Consider the following 14,436-nt stretch of genomic DNA (forward strand, 5'->3'; position numbering starts at 1 on the left):
GATTGATCCAAGTGCATTAGTTTGATCGATCATGATAGAGTTCAATCGATCATGATAGAGTTCAATCAATCAAACTTAACACAATGAAAGTTCGATCTAATGTGCAATTGATCCTAAGTACCGGTCCGATCGATCATGATAGGATCATAGAATCGATAGAATCATCCAATCGATCCTGATGTATTACTCCGATCGATCCTAGTGCATTAGTCTAATCGATCGTGATACGATCCAATGATCAATCAAACTTGACACAATTGAAGGTTTGATCGAATATCTAATTCATCCTAGTCCATCGTCCCGATCTATTGTGATATGAATATTCGATCAATCAAAATTAACACAGTGAAAGTTCGATCTAACATGCGATCGATCCTTAGTACTGGTCCGATCGATCATGATATGATTAGGGATGTAAATAAACCAGTCCGTTCGACAAACCGCTCAATACCCGCTCGGTTTAGTCCGATCCGAACTCGAGCTCGATACTGTAGAAACTCGATCGTTACTGTAGAAACCCGTTCGATTAATAAGTGATACATATCCGACTCGCTCGACAAAACTCGATAGGGGCTCGCGAGCTCAGGTCGTTTAAAGCTCGATTGGATCGCTCGCCCGGCTCATTAGTTCGACTCGTTAGCTCGTTCATATCTTACATATATATTAGTAAATATAGTATAATATATATAGTATTACATATTAATTATAATACTTTGATAACAATATTTAGTATGTTAAATTAACATATTAAGTTATTAATAGTTAGTATATAACAATATTAAATAGCAAATACGTATATATATATATATCACATCACACATGGTTAACAATAGTTATATATTATATTTATATTATAGTTACTTAGTTTTATAGAATATATTAGACTTACTATTTGTTCACATTATATATATACCATAGTTTATACTTTCTAGTTATATGTAATTACATATTGTTAATTTGTTACTTATAAACTATAGTTATGTACTATATTTTATAATATGCCTTATATAGTTACATACTATATATTTATATTATTAATAAATGCATAGAGGTTGTTCATAAACTTGGGCTTGAATTCTGCTTTGATCACTCATTGAAAAATTTAATAGTCTACCTCGAGCTCTAGTTGAGCCGAGCTTGTCGAGTAACCCGGCTCGGCTCAAATGTCATTTTCAACGAACTCAAGCTTGAGCTCGAGCTCGAGCTCGCCTGAATTTTAAACGAGCTGAGCTTGAACATGCAATTTATAGCTCGGCTCGAATTCGAGCTCAACTATTTAGGCTCGACTCATAAACAAGTCAGTCTTGAAATCTTCAAACTCGACTCGGCTCGGCTCGATTACATCCCTAGATATGATCATAGGATCGATAGAATCATCAAATCGATCATGATGTATACTTTGATCGATCCTAATGCATTAGTCTTATCAATTGTAATACGATCAAATGATCGATCAAATTTCACACAATTAAAGATTTGATCGAATATCTAATTCACACTAGGGCATCGGTCCGGTCTATTGTGATACGAATGTTTGATCAATCAAACTTGACACGGTGAATGTTTGATTTGACGTGATATGTGTGTTTATATATTTATATATATATATATATATATATATATATATATTATATACTAACTATACAATATATGTTATATACTAAGTATTAATAACTAATTAATACTTAGTATATATATCTACTATATGCTTATTTAGTAGATATATTTAGTGTGTGTGTGTATATATATATAATCTTTTTTAATCAAAAAACTAATTCAAAAATAAAAATAAGTGATTGGAGCCTTTTTGGCAAAAACTGCTCCAACTGGAGCCGTTTCGTGATAAAAACAACTCTAACATTTTGGGGGGCCCACGCGTGCTACTCCCAAAAAAATTTCAGGTTTTTGAGTTTCAAAATATTTTTTTTCTTTCATGGGACACCCATAAAATATCTCATTCACTCTCATCTCTTTTAATCTCTATTCTCTAGAAACACCCAGATCTCTCTCTGATCTCCATCACTCTCATCTCTCCATCACTCTCCAATGTTTTCCTTTCTCTCCATCCCTTTCTTTATTCTTTCTTGTTCTTCTTCTCTCTTCTTCATCTCTATATCTCTCTCCCACTCTCCCTCCCTCTCTCGACGACCACCGTCGTGGGTCACTTGAGACCCACAACCATCGTCTCTTGAGACCCAGTCGTATATGATATTATGTCTGGATGCCACTCTTCTGCTGCATTATTTCTGTCAAAAACTTGGATAGCATATCCAACATTTCCCTGCATACAGTAGGCATAAATTATAGTATTGTATGTGATGGCATTAGGCTTGAGACTCACGACGGTGAGACCCAGTCGTGGGTCTCACGACCATCGTCTCTTGCTAGCTAAAGCTAACTTTTTTTTTTTATTTGTATTTTTTTTTTCATTATGTTGCTTTAGTAAAATATATATATATATATATATATATATATATATATATATATATATATATATATATATATATATATATTGTGTGTGTGTGTGTGTACTTTAAAATCTGCTATTGTAGTTATTGTAGTTTAGAGACTATGTTTTTGTTTTGGTTGATTGATTGTATGGAAAATATTTTATTCACAGAGTTTGGAATAAAAGGCTAAAATGAGCAGCTTAAGGGAGGAATCACCGGATTGATTGTGTTCTTTCCAGGTAATTTTTAGTCAATACATAAAGATTGGATTTTTTATGTGGATTTTGTGTATTTGGTTTGTGGTTTGTGGGTGTTCTTGTTTTCATTGGTCTTGCTTCAGAGGGGAAGTTTTAGATTGTGGGTGTTAGTGTTTATGAAATGTAATTGGAAGAAATAATTTTATTTTCATGTTTCTATTGTGGATTAGTTTTTCTATGAATGAGAAATAAGGTTTGTTTAAATGTGAAACTGGGGGTTCAATTCGTTTTTGGGTAAGGCTTCTCTGTTTTATGGTTATTTAATGATTCACCAAAATTGAGGAAAAAGAAATTAAATTTCCTGAAACTTTGGAGTTTTTGGTGAGGAATAGATGCATAGAATGTGGATTTTTTCTGTCTTCAGAGAGGCTAATGAAACCCAGAAGACTTGTTTTATAGAATCATCAAAAATGAAAATTCCTATTATGTTGATAACCATGTTCTTTTTATTTTTGGATAAAAATGTTATGGGTTTTCCATAGTTGCTGTGCTTTTATTTTATTCTTGCTATATCAGGTATTAGAGTCGTTTTAGGGGTCCTTAAAATGACTTCAAAAAAAAATGATTTTTTTTTTTTATTTAGAGTCATTTTAAGGACCCTAAAACGACTCAAAAAAAAAAAAATATATATATATATATATATTTGATTTATTTATTTAGAGTTGTTTTGGTTAAAACGACTATAAGTAGAGCTGCTTTGGTTAAAACGGCTATAGGTAGAGCTATTTTCATCTAAAACGACTCAATCTGAGACTTCAATACTGAATGTGTTGACTCATTGTCAAAACGGTTCAAAAAAAACGGCTCCAATTGTTTTGAGCCGTTTTTAGGGCTTAAAATGGCTCAAAACACCTTTTTTTTTTTTTTTTTTTTTTTTTTTTTTTTGTAATGCTTATTTTTTAGTAATTTCTTTATCTACTTTCTCATTTTGAAACCAAGTTAGTCTCATTTTCCTTATAGTGGGCGTGTAGGGCTTAAAAGGTTATAACTAGCATGCACTCATTGTAATGAAAGATGATTGAATGGAAATAAAAGAAAACGTGATATTTGTTTCCTCTATTGGTTCTTTAGAGAACTTGTAAACTTATCGAGGATTCTTCCTTATGGCGTTAAAATTTTATACCTTCGGTTTGTGATTCAATTATAATCATTGGGTAGGGGTTTGTTACTTTATACCTTCGGTTCACGTGTTATTTATAAATGTTGGGTCTCAAAAGCGTGTCGGATGAGGTTCGTATCATTAATGTAGTCAAATGGCTGGAGAATGTAGATAAACCATCCACAAATCTTCGATAGTAACCGGCTAACCCCAAGAAACTTTAAATTTCCTGGATGTTAGTTGGTCGTCCCCAGTTGATCATAGCTTGAATCTTGCTTTGATCAACAACAATTCATTCCTTGATACATATGTTCGAGAAACGATACTTATTATGGAAGATGCCGCCATGACAAAGGAATGACGTAGGAATGGGTGATAATGGCAAGATGCCTTTCTAACTTGATAGGACAAGAGAGTTCAATGATATCACCCAAGTTCTAGAAGTGGGGCATCAGTTGGTATTCGCAATATCCAATGTCCATGAGCCAGAGATAACAAATGAGGAGAGGGGCTGCTCCACGAGGGAGTTTAACACACAACACTTCTCCATTTTTTATGAAAGTTAGGACCTAACATGTAACGCCCCCAAACCGCTAAGGGTTAGGTTCGTCCATTTTTATACACCAAACTGCAAAGATTCGTAAGGTCTGCCAATAACCTAGCTAATATGCTGAATTACATAAATTAATTAAAGAGAATAATAATAATTTTAAAACTAAGAGCTTTAATAAATGCGGAAACGTTTATTTCAAAAAGAGTAATACTGTTTGATACCATAAATGAAAATGCAAAGGAAAACTGGATTTATTGTGCGAGTGCACTTATTAAGGTAACAGAAAAATAATATCCTACTGCTAGCCTAGATCCCATCCCGGCCGCCTAGGTCTCTCTGTTCATAACCTGAAAACAAAACAAAAATAAGGGGTGAGCGAGAAATGCTCAGTAAGACAACCCTCAACCATAAAACGGTTGAGTTAACTTCATTTTCTTTAAAACAATTATTAAAATACACTTGAAATCTAAATTTCTAGAACACAATTCAAAATTAGGCATTTTACTTAACATATAAAATACCCTTTAACAATTAAGACTTCTCATATATAGGGCCCATGTACACTATTACGCCCCGTCAGCTAATTAATTGAAGTGCACTTAGCATGACATAGGGATGGATTACCGCATTCTCTAAGTCCTTCAGCGGTTGTGCTTCCATCCAAGCAACGGTATCGAGCTTAAACTCTGCAAATCTCTGTGAATATATCTGGGGCCAAAATAATAGTCCCATCCACACACGTGCCTCATTTATAAAAATCTCATTTTCATAAATTATTCTTATTCTTTTGATCACTCTTGAGGCAACATGTGAGAGGTTTTTTACTCTCATTTTCTCATTAATTTCAAAAAACTGTAACTTCCCGTCTCGAGAACCAACTAAACAATTTACTAATAATTAGAAAATCCTCTATAACCAAAGCTTCTTTTAAAACAGTGATTTCAAGATTGACATTTATACCGACAATTTTCATCTCAAAACTATTTTTAAAACAGTCATTCATGCATCAATATAATTTGAAAAGGGGTAGAGGATCCCTTACCTCTTTGATTGCAATAATTCGCTGGACTATCTCGACCGCTAACTAATCACCTGGTACAGGTTTAAATAAATTAATACCTCGCACTAGTCATCAAACTACATACTAACACCACTAAGATTCATCTTGCTAACCTATCGAGAATGGATTCCCTAGATATGTTTAAAGACATTAATAAAGGTAATTGTCATCAGAAATATTCTCCTTCAATATAATAAAGTTTAATAAAGTTTAATAAACTCTGATATCACGAACTATACTCTTAATAAAAATGGTTTATAAAAATGATCCATGATTTTTAAGAAATTTACAAGAAGGTTTGAAACAGTTGAACTAAAATAGTTTTGCTTCTTTGTGAAAAAGATTTAAAAGAAAAATAAAATAAAAAGATGAAGATAAACAGTAAGGCTAGTCTGCTATGTTTACGGCTAGAAGAGAAAAATATATATATAAAAGAATTTATAGATGACATGTACAAATCAAACGGTATGGGAATTCCGGGGAAAGAGTTATGTCCCGGCAACGACGTCATGCTTATGAAAATAACCAATAGTTTCTTAAAGAGAAAATCACGTGATAGTGTATGCTATGGCTAGGATTCAGAAACATCAAAACAAAACAATGAAGAGGGAATGGTCTTGTTGTAGCAGGTAGTAGAAAGAAAAGGGTAGGAAAAAAAAATAAATTAAAATAAACAAAGGTTGGCATCACGTACTGCTGTAGAAAAAAAAAAATAGGAAAAGAAAGCAACAAGGAAAAGGACAAGTCAATGAAGTCATGCCTCTAGTCTCTAGGCCTACTATGGTTGGCAAAAAAAGAAAAAGAAAGAAACATGGGGAGGATGCTACGGCTGATCCAAAACGAAAACAAGAAAATAGACAAGGTAATGTACCTGCTGACCTTCGTACGCACAGTGAAAGGAAGAGGCAGCTTGTGAACAATTTTTGCGGTGAGGGGAAAAGTATGACGGCTAATGGGTATATATATAAGGGTTAGGGTTTTATTCTTTGACTGCTAGAGTTTTATATAATAAAACAGGTATTTTAATAAGAGTAAAATTGCATAAAAATATAAAATCTGGTCCTCATATTTTTTTTTATAAATATAAAATATAAAAGTGGAACTTAAATTGATATAAATTTATTAAATTTAAAAGTAGGTGTTTTAATAAAATATAGGAGTGGTTATTTAATATCAAGAAATATGAATTAATATCAAGAAATAAAATTCATATGTAAAATCAGGTGTTTATTAATCCCGTCTAGTTATCCATTCTCATAGGTGGTAAAAACTATTTTACCCTCAAAAGGGGTCGGGGTTATTACAATCTCCCCTCCTTATAAGAATTTCGTCCTCGAAATTCGGTAATCGACTACGACAGTAGCTATGAAAGGTACCTGATAAATCAAAGTCGTACTTAGTCTGTTCTTCAACTCTTTAATAAATCGGTCCCATGTTTGACGAGGTCGGGAACTAGGGCCGTGCGCTTTGGTTCGTCTGGTGTACGCCCTGAGGTTGTTATTGCACATGTTAATCGAATAGTTAACTAATAGGCATACTCAATTCCAATAACTACAAAACTGTAACGCCCCCAAACCACTAAGGGTTAGGTTCGTCCATTTTTATACACCAAACTGCAAAGATTCGTAAGGTCTGCCAACAACCTGGCTAATATGCTGAATTACATAAATTAATTAAAGAGAATAATAATAATTTTAAAACTCAGAGCTTTAATAAATGCGGAAACGTTTATTTCAAAAAGAGTAATACTGTTTGATACCATAAATGAAAATGCAAAGGAAAACTGGATTTATTGTGCGAGTACACTTATTAAGGTAACAGAAAAATAATATCCTACTGCTAGCCTAGATCCCATCCCGGCCGCCTAGGTCTCTCTGTTCATAACCTGAAAACAAAACAAAAATAAGGGGTGAGCGAGAAATGCTCAGTAAGACAACCCTCAACCATAAAACGGTTGAGTTAACTTCATTTTCTTTAAAACAATTATTAAAATACACTTAAAATCTAAATTTCTAGAACACAACTCAAAATTCGGCATTTTACTTGACACATAAAATACCCGTTAACGATTAAGACTTCTCATATATAGGGCCCATGTACACTATTACGCCCTGTGTACTAGGGTTGCGCGGTCTACAGCGACCTTAGGCAGGTAAACTGTGGCCACAGGCCCTGCCCCGTCAGCTAATTAATTGAAGTGCACTTAGCATGACATAGGGATGGATTCCGCCTCCTCTAAGTCCTTCCACGGTTGCCCTTCCATCCAAGTAACGGTACCGAACTTAAATTCTGTAAATCTCTGTGAATATCTCTGGGGCCAAAATAATAGTCTCTTCCACACACGTGCATCATTTATAAAAATTTCATTCTTACAAATTATTCTTATTCCTTTGATAACTTTTGAGGCAACGTGTGGGAGGGTTTTTACTCTCATTTTCTCATTAATTTCAAAAAGCTGTAACTTCCCGTCTCGGGAACCAACTACACAATTTACGAATAACTAGAAAATCCTTTATAACCAAAGCTTCTTTTAAAATAGTGATTTCAAGATTAACATTTATACCGACAATTTTCATCTCAAAACTATTTTTAAAACAGTCCTTCATGCATCAATATAATTTGAAATATTGAACAAGAACAATTAATTGCAAATATGTTTAAAAAAAGGATAAAGTAATATGACATAAAACAATTTGAAAAGGGGTAGAGGATCCCTTACCTCTCTGATTGCAATAAGTCGCTGGACTATCTCGACTGCTAACTAGTCACCTGGTACAGGTTTAAATAAATCAATACCTCGTGCTAGTCACTAAACTACACACTGACACCACTAAGATTTGTCTTGCTAACCTACTGAGAATGGATTCTCTAGATATGTTTAACGACATTAGTAAAGGTAATTGTCATCAGAAATATTCTCTTTTATAATTATAAGGTTTAAATAAATTCCGATATCACAAACTATACCTTTAATAAAAAAATGATTTACAAAAATGATCCCTGATTTCTTTAAAAAATTTTACAAGAAGGTTTGAATGTTTACTTTAAATTACTTTGTATCAAAATAGAATTTTCAGAACTAAACATCCCTCTGGGAAGAATTTATGGCAACAGGTGAGTAGAAGAAAAGAAACAAAACCAATTAAGTCAAAATTTATAATTTCCCCAAAACAGCATCCGATTGTATTGAAAAGGGAGAGAATTCCATAAATCAACAAACTTGAATTTGAGTTCGGCCAAGACAAGGAGAAAGAAAAAATAATAATAATAATAAAATATATGTATCTATATCAATGGTTCTCGGTGGTGATGGAAAAAAGGAAAGAAAAAGAAAAAAGAAAACTATCTATATGTTTACCCAAAAGGAGAAGACATGAAAGGACAAGTCAAAGTTATCTCCTACGGTGGTTAACATAGAAAGAGAGAGAGTTTGAGAAAAGGACAAGTGATGCTTCATCACATGGTTAGGAAAGAGAAGAAATATATATATATATATATATTGAAACACAAGGCACACGCTTTGAGAAGAAGAAGCCTAAAAGAAAAAGTAGCAACCAAATGCCTTATTAACAAGCTGATAGAGGGAACAAATAGAGAACAAAAAAAAAATATTATAAAATAAAATAAACGAATGGTCAAACCAAACCTTAATAGAGGAAGGAAAAAAAAACTGAAGAATTAAACCAAGGTGTACCAGTACGTTTGCACAAGAAAGTTAAAGAAAAGAGATAAGAGGCAAGCATATACCTCTGCAGAGAACCGAATATGAGACAGGGACGTGCGGCTACAACAATGGAAAAAAAAATAAGGCGTATGCTAATTTATTTATATAAGTAGGGTTTGTTCTTTTTGAAAGGGAGAATGACGGCTAGGGTTTGATAATTAGGGTTTTTTAAAATATTAGCTGAAAAGATAAAATGTAAATTGATATAAAATTTTATTAAATGTAAAGAAATCATATATGAAAACAAAATAGTAATGGCTATTTAAATAAAACACAAATTATTATTATTATTATTATTATTATTATTATCACTCTTTATTTTTAAAAAATAAAAATAAAAATTTTCAGTCATCCATTCTCATAAGTAGCAAAAGACTAATTTACAGTGGGTCGGGGTTATTACAATCTCCCCTCCTTAAAAGAATTTCGTCCTCAAAATTCAATACTCGACTACGACGGTAGCTATGAAAGGTATCTGATATATCAGAGTAGTACTTAGTATGTTCTCCAACTCCTTAATAAATTGGTACCATGCTTGACGAGGTCGGGAACTAGGGCCGTGCGCTTTGGTTTGTCTGGTGTACGCCCTGAGGTCGTTATTGCACTTGTTAATCGAATAGTTAACTAATAGGCATGCTCAATTCCAATAACTACAAAAAGAAGGGGGAGAGAAAAATATCAGTAAATCTGCGGAATTTATCCAAAATTAGTTTAACCTACCTCAACTTCCTTATTCGGTTACTAGGCAAACAAATGCGGATAATTGTCACGCATAGTCTCTTCCAATTCCCACGAAGCTTCCTCTGGCGATTGGTGGTTACTCCACATTACCTTGACCATTGATATCCATCTCCGGCGTAATTCATTCTCTTTCTTATCAATGATCTTCATGGGTATCTCCTCGTATGACAAATTTTCCCGTAAGGGAATCGTTTCAGCCTCCAACACATGTGAGGGGTCTGCAACATATTTTCATAAAGTCGATACATGGAAAACATTGTGCACTCCAGACAAATGGGGCGGCAATGCCAAGCGATATGCTAAAGGGCCAACTCGATCCAAGATTTCGTAGGGTCCAATGTATCGAGGGTTCACCTTACCTCTCTTCCCAAAACGGGTCACTCCTTTCATCGGTGCTACCTTCAGAAATACTTTATCTCCATTTGTGAACTCCAAATCTCTCCGTCGGTGATCCGCGTAGCTCTTTTGCCGATTCTGAGCCTCGGTCAGTCTATGTCTGATTAGGGAAATCTTCTCTGCAGTTTCTTGGATTAGTTCTGGTCCCGTCAATTGTCGTTCTCCAACCTCGTCCCAATAGAGTGGTGATCGGCACCTTCTCTCGTAGAGGGCTTCATATGGTGCCATCGTCAACGACTCATGTCATATGTTGTTTTAATGGGCAGAAAATGTGCTGACTTTGTCAGACGATCGACCACTACCGAAACTACATCCAATCCCATCACCGTCTTCGGTAAACTTGTGACGAAGTCCATGGCTATATGTTACCACTTCCATTATGGAATGGTTAATGGTTTGAGCATCCCCGCTGGTTTCTGATGTTCTGCTTTGATCCGCTGACAGGTAAGGCAACGTTCTACAAACTGTGCAACTTCCCTTTTCATGCCGTTCCACCAATAGTGCTCCTTTAAGTCTCGATACATTTTGGTGCTTCCCGGATGTACTGTATACAGTGATTGGTGAGCTTCTGCTAAGATCACCCTTTTTAGATTGTACTTGGGTAGCGCAAAGGCTATCATTTGGGCACGGTTCAATGAACAATTCTTCAACCAGTACTTCCCGAAGGTACGACAAGAGGCTAATGCTCAGGAATTTATGGATTTTGTACAAGGTAGCATGACAATGGATCAATATGTGGTAAATTTTACCGAGCTATCATTTTTTGCTCAATATCTCATCTCGTATGAGGAGAAGAATACCAGGAGTTTGAGAGGGGTCTCAATCAGAGAATTCAATATCGAATTGCCTGCCTCCAAGTCAAGGACTTTGTAGAACTGGTTGACAAGGCAACGTTATAAAAGAAGGCATCGTGTAGGCTATAGCTACGCTGACAGATCAGAGAATGAGGCAGATGTCCCAGGGGTCACAGTCAGGGAGAGGTCAAGGACCCTTAAAGAGAGTAGCCTATAACAATAGCTTGGGGAAAAGGTTGGGGCAAGGGAGCCCGACTCCTTTACCTGTATACTAGAAGAGGCCCATGTGCCCTAAGTTTAGTTTCACCTTGGGGAATTTAAGGCAAGTATGGGTGTGAGCTACCAATGTGGGTAGTTGAGTCATTCCTCCAAAAAGTGTACTATGATGACTGTTAGTAGTTTGGCTGCGCAGAAAGGAAACAACCAGAATTCGTTTACTTAGGTGAAGGTATATGATCTTACCCCAGGGGAGGCAAAAACTAAGGCCAGGGTGGTGACAAGTACTCTCTGTAATACTCTTGAAAATTAATTAACTTGTAATTAATTCGGAGTGTCACCGTAATCTCACTTAGCTTATTCAACAAGTAAATAACCCGAAAAGTTACTTCTACTCCTCATAATCATACTACAAAGCAGTGAAAGTATATATCTTTTTTTTTTTTTTTTGGCAACTATCAACACAATTAATTACAACCAGAGCATCAACCAAGTAACCATCATATTCAGTGCAATCATAACATAATATTTGTTGATACAGTTTCCGATGTGTTGTGGACAATAGGGCTGAGCATGGGGGGGGCGGGGATGGGAATTTTTTGACCCCACGGAAAACCCCATGCACTCGCACGGGGTGGGTGTGGATGGGGCGAGGTTGCGGGGCGGGGATCTCCGCGGGTTATGCCAAGGTGAGAAAAATTGGAGAAGAAAAACCTTCATGGTGTTTTTACACACACACACACACATATTAAAAAAAGACTTGAATTGTGTTTTTATATTACTTCTTTGGTATGATAATTCGATTTCTATGGTCTAATGTTACATTTTACTTCTTAGCAGTCAAACAAGCGTAAGTCGAGCCCCAAGATGAGCAGCCCAATTGAGAAGAAGCTTGATTTTAATGTCACCCTTGCAATTGAACTCTCTTGACTCTGAAATGCAAAGGTTCTAACAAATTCATGAATATGTCTGATGTTTTCTTCTTCCCCGTTGGTAATTCTCTGTATTCATGCTCAGCCCTAACCATATCATGAAGAAACATTTTGGCCACCAGAAGGTAAGAAAATAAAGGAAACTAAAAGAGAATAAAAAGATTAAAATTTAGAGAGCATCAATAATCAATATCTTGAAGAAAGACAAGAAGGTAAGAAAATGAAAATAGAAAAATCTTAAGCTTTATCATCAAAGACTCAAAGTAACCACTAACCAGATCAATTCAAATAAAGGAAAATAAAATTAATTACCATTTTGTAATAGATAACCCTAATTCAAATTCCATCATCTATTAAAATGTAAGAGGGAAAAAAACTTAAAAAGAAGAAAGAAAGCATTTTTGCTTGCAATGTTTTCAATCACTTAGTGCCAAAAAAATTGCAAAAAAAAAAAAACCAGATTACAAAGCAAAAACATAGTAGATTAGTAGGGTTTAACTGCTAATGACGAATAGAAATTCAATCCCATAAATGAACAAATTACTGACAACGCAAAGAACATAATATTACAAGATGAAGAAAACTCAAATGTTAAATGTTCCAAAGCATCAAGCACCTCCCAATCGGTCACCACAAGCATCAAGCACCCAAGTTTCAACCAAAATTTTGAGTCTTCACTTCACTAATCATCCTCAAGCAAAAGATTGATGTTCTTCAAATTTATTTCTACAAAGATTGGAACCGATAATTAAAAATTTAGAATATTTAAATAGCAAAATAAATTAAAAAGTGAATAATAGAAAGCTAAAAGCCTAAAGCTTACCTGACTCGAGCTTGTAATTTTCAAGATCTTCAACCATCTCTGTGTCATAACCATTGATGAGTTTTGATTTTAACCTGTTTTGTGTACACACCAATGCTTCAACCGTTATTGGGGCCAATGAACTTCGAAAAGGATCCAACACACGCCCTCCAGTGCTAAATGCCGACTCTGAAGCAACTGTAGTAATAGGAATGGTCAACACAATACGTGCTATTTGGGCTAGTACTGGGAATTTGGTTGAGTCACCTTCCACCAATTTAAAATATCGAAGTTCTCATTCGGTTTTTCAATCTCCTCCATCAAATACCGATCTAACTCCGATTTGTGTTGAACATCACTATTAGAAGTCATGAGCTTTGAGTACCTATTCATCAATTTATATGTACGTTTCCCAGTTTCTCCTGAGGAACCTTGAGGAAGTGCACCACTATGTTCACCTTGAGAGTTTTCTCCAGTGTTGAAGTGATCAAACAACTTCTGAAGGTAGTTCTTCAATTTTAATATCATATCATTGCATTGCTCAACACTAAGAATATCATTGAACCAACATTCCAATTATCCCAACTTGGTTCGTGGATCGAGTATAATAGCAACAAACAACAACACATTAACCTTATCAAGATCTCCCCAATACTTTTTATACTTTAACATCATTTTCTCCGCCATAGAACTCAATATATAATCATCACTGTCACAATATTCTTGTAAATGCAGTTGAATGGCAGAAACTTCTTCAATGTACATATTACATGTCACATACAAAGACCCCGAAAGTCGCATTGTGGCTTCATAAAAAATTTTGAGGAACTTGAGAAAAACCCTAATACGAGCCCAATCATCACAATTAGGAGGTCCTAAATCGTTTTTACTATCCCACAACGTAGGACCATTATATCCATCCAACTCTTCCATAAGTTCAAAAGCACTTTGACATTTTTCTGCACCTTCCAACATCTTAAATGTAGAATTCCATCTAGTTGGAACATCCAAACACAACAACCCTTTGAAATTAATGTTTTCTCTTTCCAGACAAGTCTTAAAACTCTCAAATCTTGTAAGAGAAGACTTCACATATTTAACTGCACTTCTAACCCTCATAATGGATTCATCAACCTCTTTCAACCCCTCAGTCACAATAAGATTTAAGATGTGTGCACAACACCTCACATGCATAAACCGATTTTCTAATATGGCACTAGGCTTATGAGCACTTCTCTTCCTCAAGTACTCCAAAGCAGCATCATTGGAAGAAGCATTATCAATAGTGATAGTGAAAATGCTACCAATGCCCCATTCATGCATACACGACTCAATCTTTCCCCCAATGGTCTCACCTTTGTGATTAGGAATTAAACAAAAGTTTAAAATTCTTTTGTGTAAGTTCCATTCAT

Source organism: Alnus glutinosa, chromosome 9 (genome assembly GCF_958979055.1).
Source record: "Alnus glutinosa chromosome 9, dhAlnGlut1.1, whole genome shotgun sequence".
Lineage (NCBI taxonomy): Eukaryota > Viridiplantae > Streptophyta > Magnoliopsida > Fagales > Betulaceae > Alnus > Alnus glutinosa.